Source organism: Cottoperca gobio, chromosome 21, assembly GCF_900634415.1.
Source record: "Cottoperca gobio chromosome 21, fCotGob3.1, whole genome shotgun sequence".
NCBI classification, from domain to species: Eukaryota; Metazoa; Chordata; class Actinopteri; order Perciformes; family Bovichtidae; genus Cottoperca; species Cottoperca gobio.
This window is the reverse complement of record NC_041375.1, coordinates 3,910,095-3,926,166: the sequence shown is the minus strand read 5'-3', so window position 1 is coordinate 3,926,166 and position 16,072 is coordinate 3,910,095. Positions and strand designations below refer to the sequence as shown.

At 42.9% G+C, this 16,072-nt stretch overlaps 24 non-coding genes across 24 annotated transcripts; all 24 read right to left on the bottom strand.

Moving 5' to 3' along the window:
• Positions 1-127: 127 nt before the first annotated feature.
• On the bottom strand, positions 128-199 carry trnag-ucc (transfer RNA glycine (anticodon UCC)). The gene has a single exon. It is a non-coding gene; the product is annotated as a tRNA-Gly (tRNA).
• A 279-nt stretch (positions 200-478) lies between these two features.
• On the bottom strand, positions 479-550 carry trnag-ucc (transfer RNA glycine (anticodon UCC)). Its single transcript has one exon. It is a non-coding gene; the product is annotated as a tRNA-Gly (tRNA).
• Positions 551-985: 435 nt separating this feature from the next.
• Positions 986-1,057, bottom strand: trnag-ucc (transfer RNA glycine (anticodon UCC)). The gene has a single exon. It is a non-coding gene; the product is annotated as a tRNA-Gly (tRNA).
• A 279-nt stretch (positions 1,058-1,336) lies between these two features.
• trnag-ucc (transfer RNA glycine (anticodon UCC)) lies at positions 1,337-1,408 on the bottom strand. The gene has a single exon. It is a non-coding gene; the product is annotated as a tRNA-Gly (tRNA).
• Positions 1,409-2,545: 1,137 nt separating this feature from the next.
• Positions 2,546-2,617, bottom strand: trnag-ucc (transfer RNA glycine (anticodon UCC)). Its single transcript has one exon. It is a non-coding gene; the product is annotated as a tRNA-Gly (tRNA).
• Positions 2,618-3,053: 436 nt separating this feature from the next.
• trnag-ucc (transfer RNA glycine (anticodon UCC)) lies at positions 3,054-3,125 on the bottom strand. The gene has a single exon. It is a non-coding gene; the product is annotated as a tRNA-Gly (tRNA).
• Positions 3,126-3,560: 435 nt separating this feature from the next.
• On the bottom strand, positions 3,561-3,632 carry trnag-ucc (transfer RNA glycine (anticodon UCC)). The gene has a single exon. It is a non-coding gene; the product is annotated as a tRNA-Gly (tRNA).
• A 436-nt stretch (positions 3,633-4,068) lies between these two features.
• trnag-ucc (transfer RNA glycine (anticodon UCC)) lies at positions 4,069-4,140 on the bottom strand. Its single transcript has one exon. It is a non-coding gene; the product is annotated as a tRNA-Gly (tRNA).
• A 279-nt stretch (positions 4,141-4,419) lies between these two features.
• Positions 4,420-4,491, bottom strand: trnag-ucc (transfer RNA glycine (anticodon UCC)). The gene has a single exon. It is a non-coding gene; the product is annotated as a tRNA-Gly (tRNA).
• A 434-nt stretch (positions 4,492-4,925) lies between these two features.
• trnag-ucc (transfer RNA glycine (anticodon UCC)) lies at positions 4,926-4,997 on the bottom strand. Its single transcript has one exon. It is a non-coding gene; the product is annotated as a tRNA-Gly (tRNA).
• A 436-nt stretch (positions 4,998-5,433) lies between these two features.
• trnag-ucc (transfer RNA glycine (anticodon UCC)) lies at positions 5,434-5,505 on the bottom strand. Its single transcript has one exon. It is a non-coding gene; the product is annotated as a tRNA-Gly (tRNA).
• A 279-nt stretch (positions 5,506-5,784) lies between these two features.
• Positions 5,785-5,856, bottom strand: trnag-ucc (transfer RNA glycine (anticodon UCC)). Its single transcript has one exon. It is a non-coding gene; the product is annotated as a tRNA-Gly (tRNA).
• Positions 5,857-6,293: 437 nt separating this feature from the next.
• trnag-ucc (transfer RNA glycine (anticodon UCC)) lies at positions 6,294-6,365 on the bottom strand. Its single transcript has one exon. It is a non-coding gene; the product is annotated as a tRNA-Gly (tRNA).
• Positions 6,366-7,245: 880 nt separating this feature from the next.
• On the bottom strand, positions 7,246-7,317 carry trnag-ucc (transfer RNA glycine (anticodon UCC)). Its single transcript has one exon. It is a non-coding gene; the product is annotated as a tRNA-Gly (tRNA).
• A 436-nt stretch (positions 7,318-7,753) lies between these two features.
• trnag-ucc (transfer RNA glycine (anticodon UCC)) lies at positions 7,754-7,825 on the bottom strand. The gene has a single exon. It is a non-coding gene; the product is annotated as a tRNA-Gly (tRNA).
• A 279-nt stretch (positions 7,826-8,104) lies between these two features.
• On the bottom strand, positions 8,105-8,176 carry trnag-ucc (transfer RNA glycine (anticodon UCC)). Its single transcript has one exon. It is a non-coding gene; the product is annotated as a tRNA-Gly (tRNA).
• A 435-nt stretch (positions 8,177-8,611) lies between these two features.
• On the bottom strand, positions 8,612-8,683 carry trnag-ucc (transfer RNA glycine (anticodon UCC)). Its single transcript has one exon. It is a non-coding gene; the product is annotated as a tRNA-Gly (tRNA).
• Positions 8,684-9,119: 436 nt separating this feature from the next.
• Positions 9,120-9,191, bottom strand: trnag-ucc (transfer RNA glycine (anticodon UCC)). Its single transcript has one exon. It is a non-coding gene; the product is annotated as a tRNA-Gly (tRNA).
• Positions 9,192-9,471: 280 nt separating this feature from the next.
• Positions 9,472-9,543, bottom strand: trnag-ucc (transfer RNA glycine (anticodon UCC)). The gene has a single exon. It is a non-coding gene; the product is annotated as a tRNA-Gly (tRNA).
• Positions 9,544-9,822: 279 nt separating this feature from the next.
• trnag-ucc (transfer RNA glycine (anticodon UCC)) lies at positions 9,823-9,894 on the bottom strand. The gene has a single exon. It is a non-coding gene; the product is annotated as a tRNA-Gly (tRNA).
• A 279-nt stretch (positions 9,895-10,173) lies between these two features.
• On the bottom strand, positions 10,174-10,245 carry trnag-ucc (transfer RNA glycine (anticodon UCC)). Its single transcript has one exon. It is a non-coding gene; the product is annotated as a tRNA-Gly (tRNA).
• A 430-nt stretch (positions 10,246-10,675) lies between these two features.
• trnag-ucc (transfer RNA glycine (anticodon UCC)) lies at positions 10,676-10,747 on the bottom strand. The gene has a single exon. It is a non-coding gene; the product is annotated as a tRNA-Gly (tRNA).
• A 279-nt stretch (positions 10,748-11,026) lies between these two features.
• Positions 11,027-11,098, bottom strand: trnag-ucc (transfer RNA glycine (anticodon UCC)). The gene has a single exon. It is a non-coding gene; the product is annotated as a tRNA-Gly (tRNA).
• A 430-nt stretch (positions 11,099-11,528) lies between these two features.
• trnag-ucc (transfer RNA glycine (anticodon UCC)) lies at positions 11,529-11,600 on the bottom strand. Its single transcript has one exon. It is a non-coding gene; the product is annotated as a tRNA-Gly (tRNA).
• Between the last annotated feature and the right edge of the window lie 4,472 nt (positions 11,601-16,072).

Below are 16,072 nucleotides of genomic sequence, written 5' to 3'. Positions count from 1 at the left end.
AGCATTGAGCCCTAGCCTTGCAGAGACAAGGAGTAAGCTACTGAGTTCTGGCAAGGTCACTTCTCTCTAAATTCACAAGTAATGGAACAGACACATACACGGAACACACTCACTGTAATAAGAGAACTGCGATGACTGGGAATCGAACCCAGGTCAACTGCTTGGAAGGCAGCTATGCTCACCACTATACCACCATCGCTGCCTGAAACATCTACATTGTTGCAAAGTCGCCCAATTATATAGAAATTGAAACTGAAAAAAGTCCTTCTTGAAAGCAAAAGTCCCTTTGGTCTTTCCATCAACCAAATGTTCAGTAGGAGATTCAAGAGTCATGCTATTTGCTGCTAATGTAGCATTGAGCCATAGCCTTGTAGAGACAAGGAGTAAGCTACTGAGTTCTGGCAAGGCCACTTCTCTCTAAATTGACAAGTAACGGAACAGACACACACATGGAACACACTCACTGTAAGAAGAGAACTGCGATGACTGGGAATCGAACCCAGGTCAACTGCTTGGAAGGCAGCTATGCTCACCACTATACCACCATCGCTGCCTGAAACATCTACATTGTTGCAAAGTCGCCCAATTATATAGACATTGAAACTGAAAAAAACCCTGCATTTGAAAACATGCAAGGGGCTGCATTTTTTGGGGATTGGTATATTCACGTACCTGAGAGGTGACAAAATATTGTTCAGGAAATTGAGTTTGCCGCTCTGGAAAGTAGTGACAGTGATTTCATCTTTTGCCACAAAGGTAATCTTCGATCTTTAACAAAGTCCCTTTGCAATGATGATGATGATGATCCACCAAATGTTCTGTAGGAGATTCAAGAGTCATGCTATTTGCGGCTAATGTAGCATTGAGCCCTAGCCTTGCAGAGACAAGGAGTAAGCTACTGAGTTCTGGCAAGGTCACTTCTCTCTAAATTCACAAGTAATGGAACAGACACATACACGGAACACACTCACTGTAATAAGAGAACTGCGATGACTGGGAATCGAACCCAGGTCAACTGCTTGGAAGGCAGCTATGCTCACCACTATACCACCATCGCTGCCTGAAACATCTACATTGTTGCAAAGTCGCCCAATTATATAGAAATTGAAACTGAAAAAAGTCCTTCTTGAAAGCAAAAGTCCCTTTGGTCTTTCCATCAACCAAATGTTCAGTAGGAGATTCAAGAGTCATGCTATTTGCTGCTAATGTAGCATTGAGCCATAGCCTTGTAGAGACAAGGAGTAAGCTACTGAGTTCTGGCAAGGCCACTTCTCTCTAAATTGACAAGTAACGGAACAGACACACACATGGAACACACTCACTGTAAGAAGAGAACTGCGATGACTGGGAATCGAACCCAGGTCAACTGCTTGGAAGGCAGCTATGCTCACCACTATACCACCATCGCTGCCTGAAACATCTACATTGTTGCAAAGTCGCCCAATTATATAGACATTGAAACTGAAAAAAACCCTGCATTTGAAAACATGCAAGGGGCTGCATTTTTTGGGGATTGGTATATTCACGTACCTGAGAGGTGACAAAATATTGTTCAGGAAATTGAGTTTGCCGCTCTGGAAAGTAGTGACAGTGATTTCATCTTTTGCCATAAAGGTAATCTTCGATCTTTAGCAAAGGTCCCTTTGCAATGATGGACTGTCCATCCACCAAATGTTCAGTAGGAGATTCAAGAGTCATGCTATTTGCGGCTAATGTAGCATTGAGCTCTCGCCTTGCAGAGACAAGGAGTAAGCTACTGATTTCTGGCAAGGTCACTTCTCTCTAAATTCACAAGTAACGGAACAGACACATACACGGAACACACTCACTGTAAGAAGAGAACTGCGATGACTGGGAATCGAACCCAGGTCAACTGCTTGGAAGGCAGCTATGCTCACCACTATACCACCATCTCTGCCTGAAACATCTACATTGTTGCAAAGTCGCCCAATTATATAGAAATTGAAACTGAAAAAAGTCCTTCTTGAAAGCAAAAGTCCCTTTGGTCTTTCCATCAACCAAATGTTCAGTAGGAGATTCAAGAGTCATGCTATTTGCTGCTAATGTAGCATTGAGCCATAGCCTTGTAGAGACAAGGAGTAAGCTACTGAGTTCTGGCAAGGCCACTTCTCTCTAAATTGACAAGTAACGGAACAGACACACACATGGAACACACTCACTGTAAGAAGAGAACTGCGATGACTGGGAATCGAACCCAGGTCAACTGCTTGGAAGGCAGCTATGCTCACCACTATACCACCATCTCTGCCTGAAACATCTACATTGTTGCAAAGTCGCCCAATTATATAGAAATTGAAACTGAAAAAAGTCCTTCTTGAAAGCAAAAGTCCCTTTGGTCTTTCCATCAACCAAATGTTCAGTAGGAGATTCAAGAGTCATGCTATTTGCTGCTAATGTAGCATTGAGCCATAGCCTTGTAGAGACAAGGAGTAAGCTACTGAGTTCTGGCAAGGCCACTTCTCTCTAAATTGACAAGTAACGGAACAGACACACACATGGAACACACTCACTGTAAGAAGAGAACTGCGATGACTGGGAATCGAACCCAGGTCAACTGCTTGGAAGGCAGCTATGCTCACCACTATACCACCATCGCTGCCTGAAACATCTACATTGTTGCAAAGTCGCCCAATTATATAGACATTGAAACTGAAAAAAACCCTGCATTTGAAAACATGCAAGGGGCTGCATTTTTTGGGGATTGGTATATTCACGTACCTGAGAGGTGACAAAATATTGTTCAGGAAATTGAGTTTGCCGCTCTGGAAAGTAGTGACAGTGATTTCATCTTTTGCCACAAAGGTAATCTTCGATCTTTAACAAAAGTCCCTTTGCAATGATGATGATGATGATCCACCAAATGTTCAGTAGGAGATTCAAGAGTCATGCTATTTGCGGCTAATGTAGCATTGAGCCCTAGCCTTGCAGAGACAAGGAGTAAGCTACTGAGTTCTGGCAAGGTCACTTCTCTCTAAATTCACAAGTAACGGAACAGACACATACACGGAACACACTCACTGTAAGAAGAGAACTGCGATGACTGGGAATCGAACCCAGGTCAACTGCTTGGAAGGCAGCTATGCTCACCACTATACCACCATCGCTGCCTGAAACATCTACATTGTTGCAAAGTCGCCCAATTATATAGACATTGAAACTGAAAAAAACCCTGCATTTGAAAACATGCAAGGGGCTGCATTTTTTGGGGATTGGTATATTCACGTACCTGAGAGGTGACAACTATATTTTTCAGGAAATTGAGTTTGCCAGCTCTGGAAAGTAGTGACAGTGATTTCATCTTTTGCCATAAAGGTAATCTTCGATCTTTAGCAAAGGTCCCTTTGCAATGATGACTGTCATCCACCAAATGTTCAGTAGGAGATTCAAGAGTCATGCTATTTGCGGCTAATGTAGCATTGAGCCCTAGCCTTGCAGAGACAAGGAGTAAGCTACTGAGTTCTGGCAAGGTCACTTCTCTCTAAATTCACAAGTAACGGAACAGACACATACACGGAACACACTCACTGTAATAAGAGAACTGCGATGACTGGGAATCGAACCCAGGTCAACTGCTTGGAAGGCAGCTATGCTCACCACTATACCACCATCGCTGCCTGAAACATCTACATTGTTGCAAAGTCGCCCAATTATATAGACATTGAAACTGAAAAAAACCCTGCATTTGAAAACATGCAAGGGGCTGCATTTTTTGGGGATTGGTATATTCACGTACCTGAGAGATGACACTATATTTTTCAGGAAATTGAGTTTGCCACTCTGGAAAGTAGTGACAGTGATTTCATCTTTTGCCACAAAGGTAATCTTCGATCTTTAACAAAAGTCCCTTTGCAATGATGATGATGATGATCCACCAAATGTTCTGTAGGAGATTCAAGAGTCATGCTATTTGCGGCTAATGTAGCATTGAGCCCTAGCCTTGCAGAGACAAGGAGTAAGCTACTGAGTTCTGGCAAGGTCACTTCTCTCTAAATTCACAAGTAATGGAACAGACACATACACGGAACACACTCACTGTAATAAGAGAACTGCGATGACTGGGAATCGAACCCAGGTCAACTGCTTGGAAGGCAGCTATGCTCACCACTATACCACCATCGCTGCCTGAAACATCTACATTGTTGCAAAGTCGCCCAATTATATAGAAATTGAAACTGAAAAAAGTCCTTCTTGAAAGCAAAAGTCCCTTTGGTCTTTCCATCAACCAAATGTTCAGTAGGAGATTCAAGAGTCATGCTATTTGCGGCTAATGTAGCATTGAGCTCTCGCCTTGCAGAGACAAGGAGTAAGCTACTGAGTTCTGGCAAGGTCACTTCTCTCTAAATTCACAAGTAACGGAACAGACACATACACGGAACACACTCACTGTAAGAAGAGAACTGCGATGACTGGGAATCGAACCCAGGTCAACTGCTTGGAAGGCAGCTATACTCACCACTATACCACCATCGCTGCCTGAAACATCTACATTGTTGCAAAGTCGCCCAATTATATAGACATTGAAACTGAAAAAAACCCTGCATTTGAAAACATGCAAGGGGCTGCATTTTTTGGGGATTGGTATATTCACGTACCTGAGAGGTGACAAAATATTGTTCAGGAAATTGAGTTTGCCGCTCTGGAAAGTAGTGACAGTGATTTCATCTTTTGCCATAAAGGTAATCTTCGATCTTTAAGCAAAGGTCCCTTTGCAATGATGACTGTCATCCACCAAATGTTCAGTAGGAGATTCAAGAGTCATGCTATTTGCGGCTAATGTAGCATTGAGCCCTAGCCTTGCAGAGACAAGGAGTAAGCTACTGAGTTCTGGCAAGGTCACTTCTCTCTAAATTCACAAGTAACGGAACAGACACATACACGGAACACACTCACTGTAATAAGAGAACTGCGATGACTGGGAATCGAACCCAGGTCAACTGCTTGGAAGGCAGCTATGCTCACCACTATACCACCATCGCTGCCTGAAACATCTACATTGTTGCAAAGTCGCCCAATTATATAGACATTGAAACTGAAAAAAACCCTGCATTTGAAAACATGCAAGGGGCTGCATTTTTTGGGGATTGGTATATTCACGTACCTGAGAGATGACACTATATTTTTCAGGAAATTGAGTTTGCCACTCTGGAAAGTAGTGACAGTGATTTCATCTTTTGCCACAAAGGTAATCTTCGATCTTTAACAAAAGTCCCTTTGCAATGATGATGATGATGATCCACCAAATGTTCTGTAGGAGATTCAAGAGTCATGCTATTTGCGGCTAATGTAGCATTGAGCCCTAGCCTTGCAGAGACAAGGAGTAAGCTACTGAGTTCTGGCAAGGTCACTTCTCTCTAAATTCACAAGTAATGGAACAGACACATACACGGAACACACTCACTGTAATAAGAGAACTGCGATGACTGGGAATCGAACCCAGGTCAACTGCTTGGAAGGCAGCTATGCTCACCACTATACCACCATCGCTGCCTGAAACATCTACATTGTTGCAAAGTCGCCCAATTATATAGAAATTGAAACTGAAAAAAGTCCTTCTTGAAAGCAAAAGTCCCTTTGGTCTTTCCATCAACCAAATGTTCAGTAGGAGATTCAAGAGTCATGCTATTTGCGGCTAATGTAGCATTGAGCTCTAGCCTTGCAGAGACAAGGAGTAAGCTACTGAGTTCTGGCAAGGTCACTTCTCTCTAAATTCACAAGTAACGGAACAGACACATACACGGAACACACTCACTGTAAGAAGAGAACTGCGATGACTGGGAATCGAACCCAGGTCAACTGCTTGGAAGGCAGCTATGCTCACCACTATACCACCATCGCTGCCTGAAACATCTACATTGTTGCAAAGTCGCCCAATTATATAGACATTGAAACTGAAAAAAACCCTGCATTTGAAAACATGCAAGGGGCTGCATTTTTTGGGGATTGGTATATTCACGTACCTGAGAGGTGACGAAATATTGTTCAGGAAATTGAGTTTGCCGCTCTGGAAAGTAGTGACAGTGATTTCATCTTTTGCCACAAAGGTAATCTTCGATCTTTAACAAAAGTCCCTTTGCAATGATGATGATGATGATCCACCAAATGTTCTGTAGGAGATTCAAGAGTCATGCTATTTGCGGCTAATGTAGCATTGAGCCCTAGCCTTGCAGAGACAAGGAGTAAGCTACTGAGTTCTGGCAAGGTCACTTCTCTCTAAATTCACAAGTAACTGGAACAGACACATACACGGAACACACTCACTGTAATAAGAGAACTGCGATGACTGGGAATCGAACCCAGGTCAACTGCTTGGAAGGCAGCTATGCTCACCACTATACCACCATCGCTGCCTGAAACATCTACATTGTTGCAAAGTCGCCCAATTATATAGACATTGAAACTGAAAAAAACCCTGCATTTGAAAACATGCAAGGGGCTGCATTTTTTGGGGATTGGTATATTCACGTACCTGAGAGATGACACAATATTGTTCAGGAAATTGAGTTTGCCGCTCTGGAAAGTAGTGACAGTGATTTCATCTTTTGCCATAAAGGTAATCTTCGATCTTTAACAAAAGTCCCTTTGCAATGATGATGATCCACCAAATGTTCAGTAGGAGATTCAAGAGTCATGCTATTTGCGGCTAATGTAGCATTGAGCTCTAGCCTTGCAGAGACAAGGAGTAAGCTACTGAGTTCTGGCAAGGTCACTTCTCTCTAAATTCACAAGTAACGGAACAGACACATACACGGAACACACTCACTGTAAGAAGAGAACTGCGATGACTGGGAATCGAACCCAGGTCAACTGCTTGGAAGGCAGCTTATGCTCACCACTATACCACCATCGCTGCCTGAAACATCTACATTGTTGCAAAGTCGCCCAATTATATAGAAATTGAAACTGAAAAAGTCCTTCTTGAAACAAAATATTGTTCAGGAAATTGAGTTTGCCGCTCTGGAAAGTAGTGACAGTGATTTCATCTTTTGCCACAAAGGTAATCTTCGATCTTTAACAAAAGTCCCTTTGCAATGATGATGATGATGATCCACCAAATGTTCTGTAGGAGATTCAAGAGTCATGCTATTTGCGGCTAATGTAGCATTGAGCCCTAGCCTTGCAGAGACAAGGAGTAAGCTACTGAGTTCTGGCAAGGTCACTTCTCTCTAAATTCACAAGTAATGGAACAGACACATACACGGAACACACTCACTGTAATAAGAGAACTGCGATGACTGGGAATCGAACCCAGGTCAACTGCTTGGAAGGCAGCTATGCTCACCACTATACCACCATCGCTGCCTGAAACATCTACATTGTTGCAAAGTCGCCCAATTATATAGACATTGAAACTGAAAAAAACCCTGCATTTGAAAACATGCAAGGGGCTGCATTTTTTGGGGATTGGTATATTCACGTACCTGAGAGATGACACTATATTTTTCAGGAAATTGAGTTTGCCACTCTGGAAAGTAGTGACAGTGATTTCATCTTTTGCCACAAAGGTAATCTTCGATCTTTAACAAAAGTCCCTTTGCAATGATGATGATGATGATCCACCAAATGTTCTGTAGGAGATTCAAGAGTCATGCTATTTGCGGCTAATGTAGCATTGAGCCCTAGCCTTGCAGAGACAAGGAGTAAGCTACTGAGTTCTGGCAAGGTCACTTCTCTCTAAATTCACAAGTAACGGAACAGACACATACACGGAACACACTCACTGTAAGAAGAGAACTGCGATGACTGGGAATCGAACCCAGGTCAACTGCTTGGAAGGCAGCTATGCTCACCACTATACCACCATCGCTGCCTGAAACATCTACATTGTTGCAAAGTCGCCCAATTATATAGAAATTGAAACTGAAAAAAGTCCTTCTTGAAAGCAAAAGTCCCTTTGGTCTTTCCATCAACCAAATGTTCAGTAGGAGATTCAAGAGTCATGCTATTTGCGGCTAATGTAGCATTGAGCCCTAGCCTTGCAGAGACAAGGAGTAAGCTACTGAGTTCTGGCAAGGTCACTTCTCTCTAAATTCACAAGTAACGGAACAGACACATACACGGAACACACTCACTGTAAGAAGAGAACTGCGATGACTGGGAATCGAACCCAGGTCAACTGCTTGGAAGGCAGCTATGCTCACCACTATACCACCATCGCTGCCTGAAACATCTACATTGTTGCAAAGTCGCCCAATTATATAGACATTGAAACTGAAAAAAACCCTGCATTTGAAAACATGCAAGGGGCTGCATTTTTTGGGGATTGGTATATTCACGTACCTGAGAGGTGACAAAATATTGTTCAGGAAATTGAGTTTGCCGCTCTGGAAAGTAGTGACAGTGATTTCATCTTTTGCCATAAAGGTAATCTTCGATCTTTAGCAAAGGTCCCTTTGCAATGATGGACTGTCCATCCACCAAATGTTCAGTAGGAGATTCAAGAGTCATGCTATTTGCGGCTAATGTAGCATTGAGCCCTAGCCTTGCAGAGACAAGGAGTAAGCTACTGAGTTCTGGCAAGGTCACTTCTCTCTAAATTCACAAGTAACGGAACAGACACATACACGGAACACACTCACTGTAAGAAGAGAACTGCGATGACTGGGAATCGAACCCAGGTCAACTGCTTGGAAGGCAGCTATGCTCACCACTATACCACCATCGCTGCCTGAAACATCTACATTGTTGCAAAGTCGCCCAATTATATAGACATTGAAACTGAAAAAAACCCTGCATTTGAAAACATGCAAGGGGCTGCATTTTTTGGGGATTGGTATATTCACGTACCTGAGAGATGACACTATATTTTTCAGGAAATTGAGTTTGCCACTCTGGAAAGTAGTGACAGTGATTTCATCTTTTGCCACAAAGGTAATCTTCGATCTTTAACAAAAGTCCCTTTGCAATGATGATGATGATGATCCACCAAATGTTCTGTAGGAGATTCAAGAGTCATGCTATTTGCGGCTAATGTAGCATTGAGCCCTAGCCTTGCAGAGACAAGGAGTAAGCTACTGAGTTCTGGCAAGGTCACTTCTCTCTAAATTCACAAGTAATGGAACAGACACATACACGGAACACACTCACTGTAATAAGAGAACTGCGATGACTGGGAATCGAACCCAGGTCAACTGCTTGGAAGGCAGCTATGCTCACCACTATACCACCATCGCTGCCTGAAACATCTACATTGTTGCAAAGTCGCCCAATTATATAGAAATTGAAACTGAAAAAAGTCCTTCTTGAAAGCAAAAGTCCCTTTGGTCTTTCCATCAACCAAATGTTCAGTAGGAGATTCAAGAGTCATGCTATTTGCGGCTAATGTAGCATTGAGCTCCTAGCCTTGCAGAGACAAGGAGTAAGCTACTGAGTTCTGGCAAGGTCACTTCTCTCTAAATTCACAAGTAACGGAACAGACACATACACGGAACACACTCACTGTAATAAGAGAACTGCGATGACTGGGAATCGAACCCAGGTCAACTGCTTGGAAGGCAGCTATGCTCACCACTATACCACCATCGCTGCCTGAAACATCTACATTGTTGCAAAGTCGCCCAATTATATAGAAATTGAAACTGAAAAAAGTCCTTCTTGAAAGCAAAAGTCCCTTTGGTCTTTCCATCAACCAAATGTTCAGTAGGAGATTCAAGAGTCATGCTATTTGCGGCTAATGTAGCATTGAGCCCTAGCCTTGCAGAGACAAGGAGTAAGCTACTGAGTTCTGGCAAGGTCACTTCTCTCTAAATTCACAAGTAATGGAACAGACACATACACGGAACACACTCACTGTAATAAGAGAACTGCGATGACTGGGAATCGAACCCAGGTCAACTGCTTGGAAGGCAGCTATGCTCACCACTATACCACCATCGCTGCCTGAAACATCTACATTGTTGCAAAGTCGCCCAATTATATAGAAATTGAAACTGAAAAAAGTCCTTCTTGAAAGCAAAAGTCCCTTTGGTCTTTCCATCAACCAAATGTTCAGTAGGAGATTCAAGAGTCATGCTATTTGCTGCTAATGTAGCATTGAGCCATAGCCTTGTAGAGACAAGGAGTAAGCTACTGAGTTCTGGCAAGGTCACTTCTCTCTAAATTGACAAGTAACGGAACAGACACACACATGGAACACACTCACTGTAAGAAGAGAACTGCGATGACTGGGAATCGAACCCAGGTCAACTGCTTGGAAGGCAGCTATGCTCACCACTATACCACCATCGCTGCCTGAAACATCTACATTGTTGCAAAGTCGCCCAATTATATAGACATTGAAACTGAAAAAAACCCTGCATTTGAAAACATGCAAGGGGCTGCATTTTTTGGGGATTGGTATATTCACGTACCTGAGAGATGACACTATATTTTTCAGGAAATTGAGTTTGCCACTCTGGAAAGTAGTGACAGTGATTTCATCTTTTGCCACAAAGGTAATCTTCGATCTTTAACAAAAGTCCCTTTGCAATGATGATGATCCACCAAATGTTCAGTAGGAGATTCAAGAGTCATGCTATTTGCGGCTAATGTAGCATTGAGCCCTAGCCTTGCAGAGACAAGGAGTAAGCTACTGAGTTCTGGCAAGGTCACTTCTCTCTAAATTCACAAGTAACGGAACAGACACATACACGGAACACACTCACTGTAAGAAGAGAACTGCGATGACTGGGAATCGAACCCAGGTCAACTGCTTGGAAGGCAGCTATGCTCACCACTATACCACCATCGCTGCCTGAAACATCTACATTGTTGCAAAGTCGCCCAATTATATAGAAATTGAAACTGAAAAAAGTCCTTCTTGAAAGCAAAAGTCCCTTTGGTCTTTCCATCAACCAAATGTTCAGTAGGAGATTCAAGAGTCATGCTATTTGCGGCTAATGTAGCATTGAGCCATAGCCTTGCAGAGACAAGGAGTAAGCTACTGAGTTCTGGCAAGGTCACTTCTCTCTAAATTCACAAGTAACGGAACAGACACATACACGGAACACACTCACTGTAAGAAGAGAACTGCGATGACTGGGAATCGAACCCAGGTCAACTGCTTGGAAGGCAGCTATGCTCACCACTATACCACCATCGCTGCCTGAAACATCTACATTGTTGCAAAGTCGCCCAATTATATAGACATTGAAACTGAAAAAAACCCTGCATTTGAAAACATGCAAGGGGCTGCATTTTTTGGGGATTGGTATATTCACGTACCTGAGAGGTGACAAAATATTGTTCAGGAAATTGAGTTTGCCGCTCTGGAAAGTAGTGACAGTGATTTCATCTTTTGCCATAAAGGTAATCTTCGATCTTTAACAAAAGTCCCTTTGCAATGATGATGATCCACCAAATGTTCAGTAGGAGATTCAAGAGTCATGCTATTTGCGGCTAATGTAGCATTGAGCCCTAGCCTTGCAGAGACAAGGAGTAAGCTACTGAGTTCTGGCAAGGTCACTTCTCTCTAAATTCACAAGTAACGGAACAGACACATACACGGAACACACTCACTGTAAGAAGAGAACTGCGATGACTGGGAATCGAACCCAGGTCAACTGCTTGGAAGGCAGCTATGCTCACCACTATACCACCATCGCTGCCTGAAACATCTACATTGTTGCAAAGTCGCCCAATTATATAGAAATTGAAACTGAAAAAAGTCCTTCTTGAAAGCAAAAGTCCCTTTGGTCTTTCCATCAACCAAATGTTCAGTAGGAGATTCAAGAGTCATGCTATTTGCGGCTAATGTAGCATTGAGCTCTAGCCTTGCAGAGACAAGGAGTAAGCTACTGAGTTCTGGCAAGGTCACTTCTCTCTAAATTCACAAGTAACGGAACAGACACATACACGGAACACACTCACTGTAAGAAGAGAACTGCGATGACTGGGAATCGAACCCAGGTCAACTGCTTGGAAGGCAGCTATGCTCACCACTATACCACCATCGCTGCCTGAAACATCTACATTGTTGCAAAGTCGCCCAATTATATAGACATTGAAACTGAAAAAAACCCTGCATTTGAAAACATGCAAGGGGCTGCATTTTTTGGGGATTGGTATATTCACGTACCTGAGAGGTGACAAATATTGTTCAGGAAATTGAGTTTGCCGCTCTGGAAAGTAGTGACAGTGATTTCATCTTTTGCCATAAAGGTAATCTTCGATCTTTAACAAAGGTCCCTTTGCAATGATGGACTGTCATCCACCAAATGTTCAGTAGGAGATTCAAGAGTCATGCTATTTGCGGCTAATGTAGCATTGAGCCCTAGCCTTGCAGAGACAAGGAGTAAGCTACTGAGTTCTGGCAAGGTCACTTCTCTCTAAATTCACAAGTAACGGAACAGACACATACACGGAACACACTCACTGTAATAAGAGAACTGCGATGACTGGGAATCGAACCCAGGTCAACTGCTTGGAAGGCAGCTATGCTCACCACTATACCACCATCGCTGCCTGAAACATCTACATTGTTGCAAAGTCGCCCAATTATATAGAAATTGAAACTGAAAAAAGTCCTTCTGGAAAGCAAAAGTCCGTTTGGTCTTTCCATCAACCAAATGTTCAGTAGGAGATTCAAGAGTCATGCTATTTGCGGCTAATGTAGCATTGAGCCCTAGCCTTGCAGAGACAAGGAGTAAGCTACTGAGTTCTGGCAAGGTCACTTCTCTCTAAATTCACAAGTAATGGAACAGACACATACACGGAACACACTCACTGTAATAAGAGAACTGCGATGACTGGGAATCGAACCCAGGTCAACTGCTTGGAAGGCAGCTATGCTCACCACTATACCACCATCGCTGCCTGAAACATCTACATTGTTGCAAAGTCGCCCAATTATATAGAAATTGAAACTGAAAAAAGTCCTTCTTGAAAGCAAAAGTCCCTTTGGTCTTTCCATCAACCAAATGTTCAGTAGGAGATTCAAGAGTCATGCTATTTGCGGCTAATGTAGCATTGAGCTCTAGCCTTGCAGAGACAAGGAGTAAGCTACTGAGTTCTGGCAAGGTCACTTCTCTCTAAATTCACAAGTAACGGAACAGACACATACACGGAACACACTCACTGTAAGAAGAGAACTGCGATGACTGGGAATCGAACCCAGGTCAACTGCTTGGAAGGCAGCTATGCTCACCACTATACCACCATCGCTGCCTGAAACATCTACATTGTTGCAAAGTCGCCCAATTATATAGACATTGAAACTGAAAAAAACCCTGCATTTGAAAACATGCAAGGGGCTGCATTTTTTGGGGATTGGTATATTCACGTACCTGAGAGGTGACAAAATATTGTTCAGGAAATTGAGTTTGCCGCTCTGGAAAGTAGTGACAGTGATTTCATCTTTTGCCATAAAGGTAATCTTCGATCTTTAACAAAAGTCCCTTTGCAATGATGATGATCCACCAAATGTTCAGTAGGAGATTCAAGAGTCATGCTATTTGCGGCTAATGTAGCATTGAGCTCTAGCCTTGCAGAGACAAGGAGTAAGCTACTGAGTTCTGGCAAGGTCACTTCTCTCTAAATTCACAAGTAACTGGAACAGACACATACACGGAACACACTCACTGTAATAAGAGAACTGCGATGACTGGGAATCGAACCCAGGTCAACTGCTTGGAAGGCAGCTATGCTCACCACTATACCACCATCGCTGCCTGAAACATCTACATTGTTGCAAAGTCGCCCAATTATATAGAAATTGAAACTGAAAAAAGTCCTTCTTGAAAGCAAAAGTCCCTTTGGTCTTTCCATCAACCAAATGTTCAGTAGGAGATTCAAGAGTCATGCTATTTGCGGCTAATGTAGCATTGAGCCCTAGCCTTGCAGAGACAAGGAGTAAGCTACTGAGTTCTGGCAAGGTCACTTCTCTCTAAATTCACAAGTAACGGAACAGACACATACACGGAACACACTCACTGTAATAAGAGAACTGCGATGACTGGGAATCGAACCCAGGTCAACTGCTTGGAAGGCAGCTATGCTCACCACTATACCACCATCGCTGCCTGAAAGATCTACATTGTTGCAAAGTCGCCCAATTATATAGAAATTGAAACTGAAAAAAGTCCTTCTGGAAAGCAAAAGTCCGTTTGGTCTTTCCATCAACCAAATGTTCAGTAGGAGATTCAAGAGTCATGCTATTTGCGGCTAATGTAGCATTGAGCCCTAGCCTTGCAGAGACAAGGAGTAAGCTACTGAGTTCTGGCAAGGTCACTTCTCTCTAAATTCACAAGTAATGGAACAGACACATACACGGAACACACTCACTGTAATAAGAGAACTGCGATGACTGGGAATCGAACCCAGGTCAACTGCTTGGAAGGCAGCTATGCTCACCACTATACCACCATCGCTGCCTGAAACATCTACATTGTTGCAAAGTCGCCCAATTATATAGAAATTGAAACTGAAAAAAGTCCTTCTTGAAAGCAAAAGTCCCTTTGGTCTTTCCATCAACCAAATGTTCAGTAGGAGATTCAAGAGTCATGCTATTTGCGGCTAATGTAGCATTGAGCCCTAGCCTTGCAGAGACAAGGAGTAAGCTACTGAGTTCTGGCAAGGTCACTTCTCTCTAAATTCACAAGTAACGGAACAGACACATACACGGAACACACTCACTGTAAGAAGAGAACTGCGATGACTGGGAATCGAACCCAGGTCAACTGCTTGGAAGGCAGCTATGCTCACCACTATACCACCATCGCTGCCTGAAACATCTACATTGTTGCAAAGTCGCCCAATTATATAGACATTGAAACTGAAAAAAACCCTGCATTTGAAAACATGCAAGGGGCTGCATTTTTTGGGGATTGGTATATTCACGTACCTGAGAGGTGACAAAATATTGTTCAGGAAATTGAGTTTGCCGCTCTGGAAAGTAGTGACAGTGATTTCATCTTTTGCCATAAAGGTAATCTTCGATCTTTAACAAAAGTCCCTTTGCAATGATGATGATCCACCAAATGTTCAGTAGGAGATTCAAGAGTCATGCTATTTGCGGACTAATGTAGCATTGAGCTCTAGCCTTGCAGAGACAAGGAGTAAGCTACTGAGTTCTGGCAAGGTCACTTCTCTCTAAATTCACAAGTAACGGAACAGACACATACACGGAACACACTCACTGTAAGAAGAGAACTGCGATGACTGGGAATCGAACCCAGGTCAACTGCTTGGAAGGCAGCTATGCTCACCACTATACCACCATCGCTGCCTGAAAGATCTACATTGTTGCAAAGTCGCCCAATTATATAGAAATTGAAACTGAAAAAAGTCCTTCTGGAAAGCAAAAGTCCGTTTGGTCTTTCCATCAACCAAATGTTCAGTAGGAGATTCAAGAGTCATGCTATTTGCGGCTAATGTAGCATTGAGCCCTAGCCTTGCAGAGACAAGGAGTAAGCTACTGAGTTCTGGCAAGGTCACTTCTCTCTAAATTCACAAGTAATGGAACAGACACATACACGGAACACACTCACTGTAATAAGAGAACTGCGATGACTGGGAATCGAACCCAGGTCAACTGCTTGGAAGGCAGCTATGCTCACCACTATACCACCATCGCTGCCTGAAACATCTACATTGTTGCAAAGTCGCCCAATTATATAGAAATTGAAACTGAAAAAAGTCCTTCTTGAAAGCAAAAGTCCCTTTGGTCTTTCCATCAACCAAATGTTCAGTAGGAGATTCAAGAGTCATGCTATTTGCGGCTAATGTAGCATTGAGCTCTAGCCTTGCAGAGACAAGGAGTAAGCTACTGAGTTCTGGCAAGGTCACTTCTCTCTAAATTCACAAGTAACGGAACAGACACATACACGGAACACACTCACTGTAAGAAGAGAACTGCGATGACTGGGAATCGAACCCAGGTCAACTGCTTGGAAGGCAGCTATGCTCACCACTATACCACCATCGCTGCCTGAAACATCTACATTGTTGCAAAGTCGCCCAATTATATAGACATTGAAACTGAAAAAAACCCTGCATTTGAAAACATGCAAGGGGCTGCATTTTTTGGGGATTGGTATATTCACGTACCTGAGAGGTGACAAAATATTGTTCAGGAAAT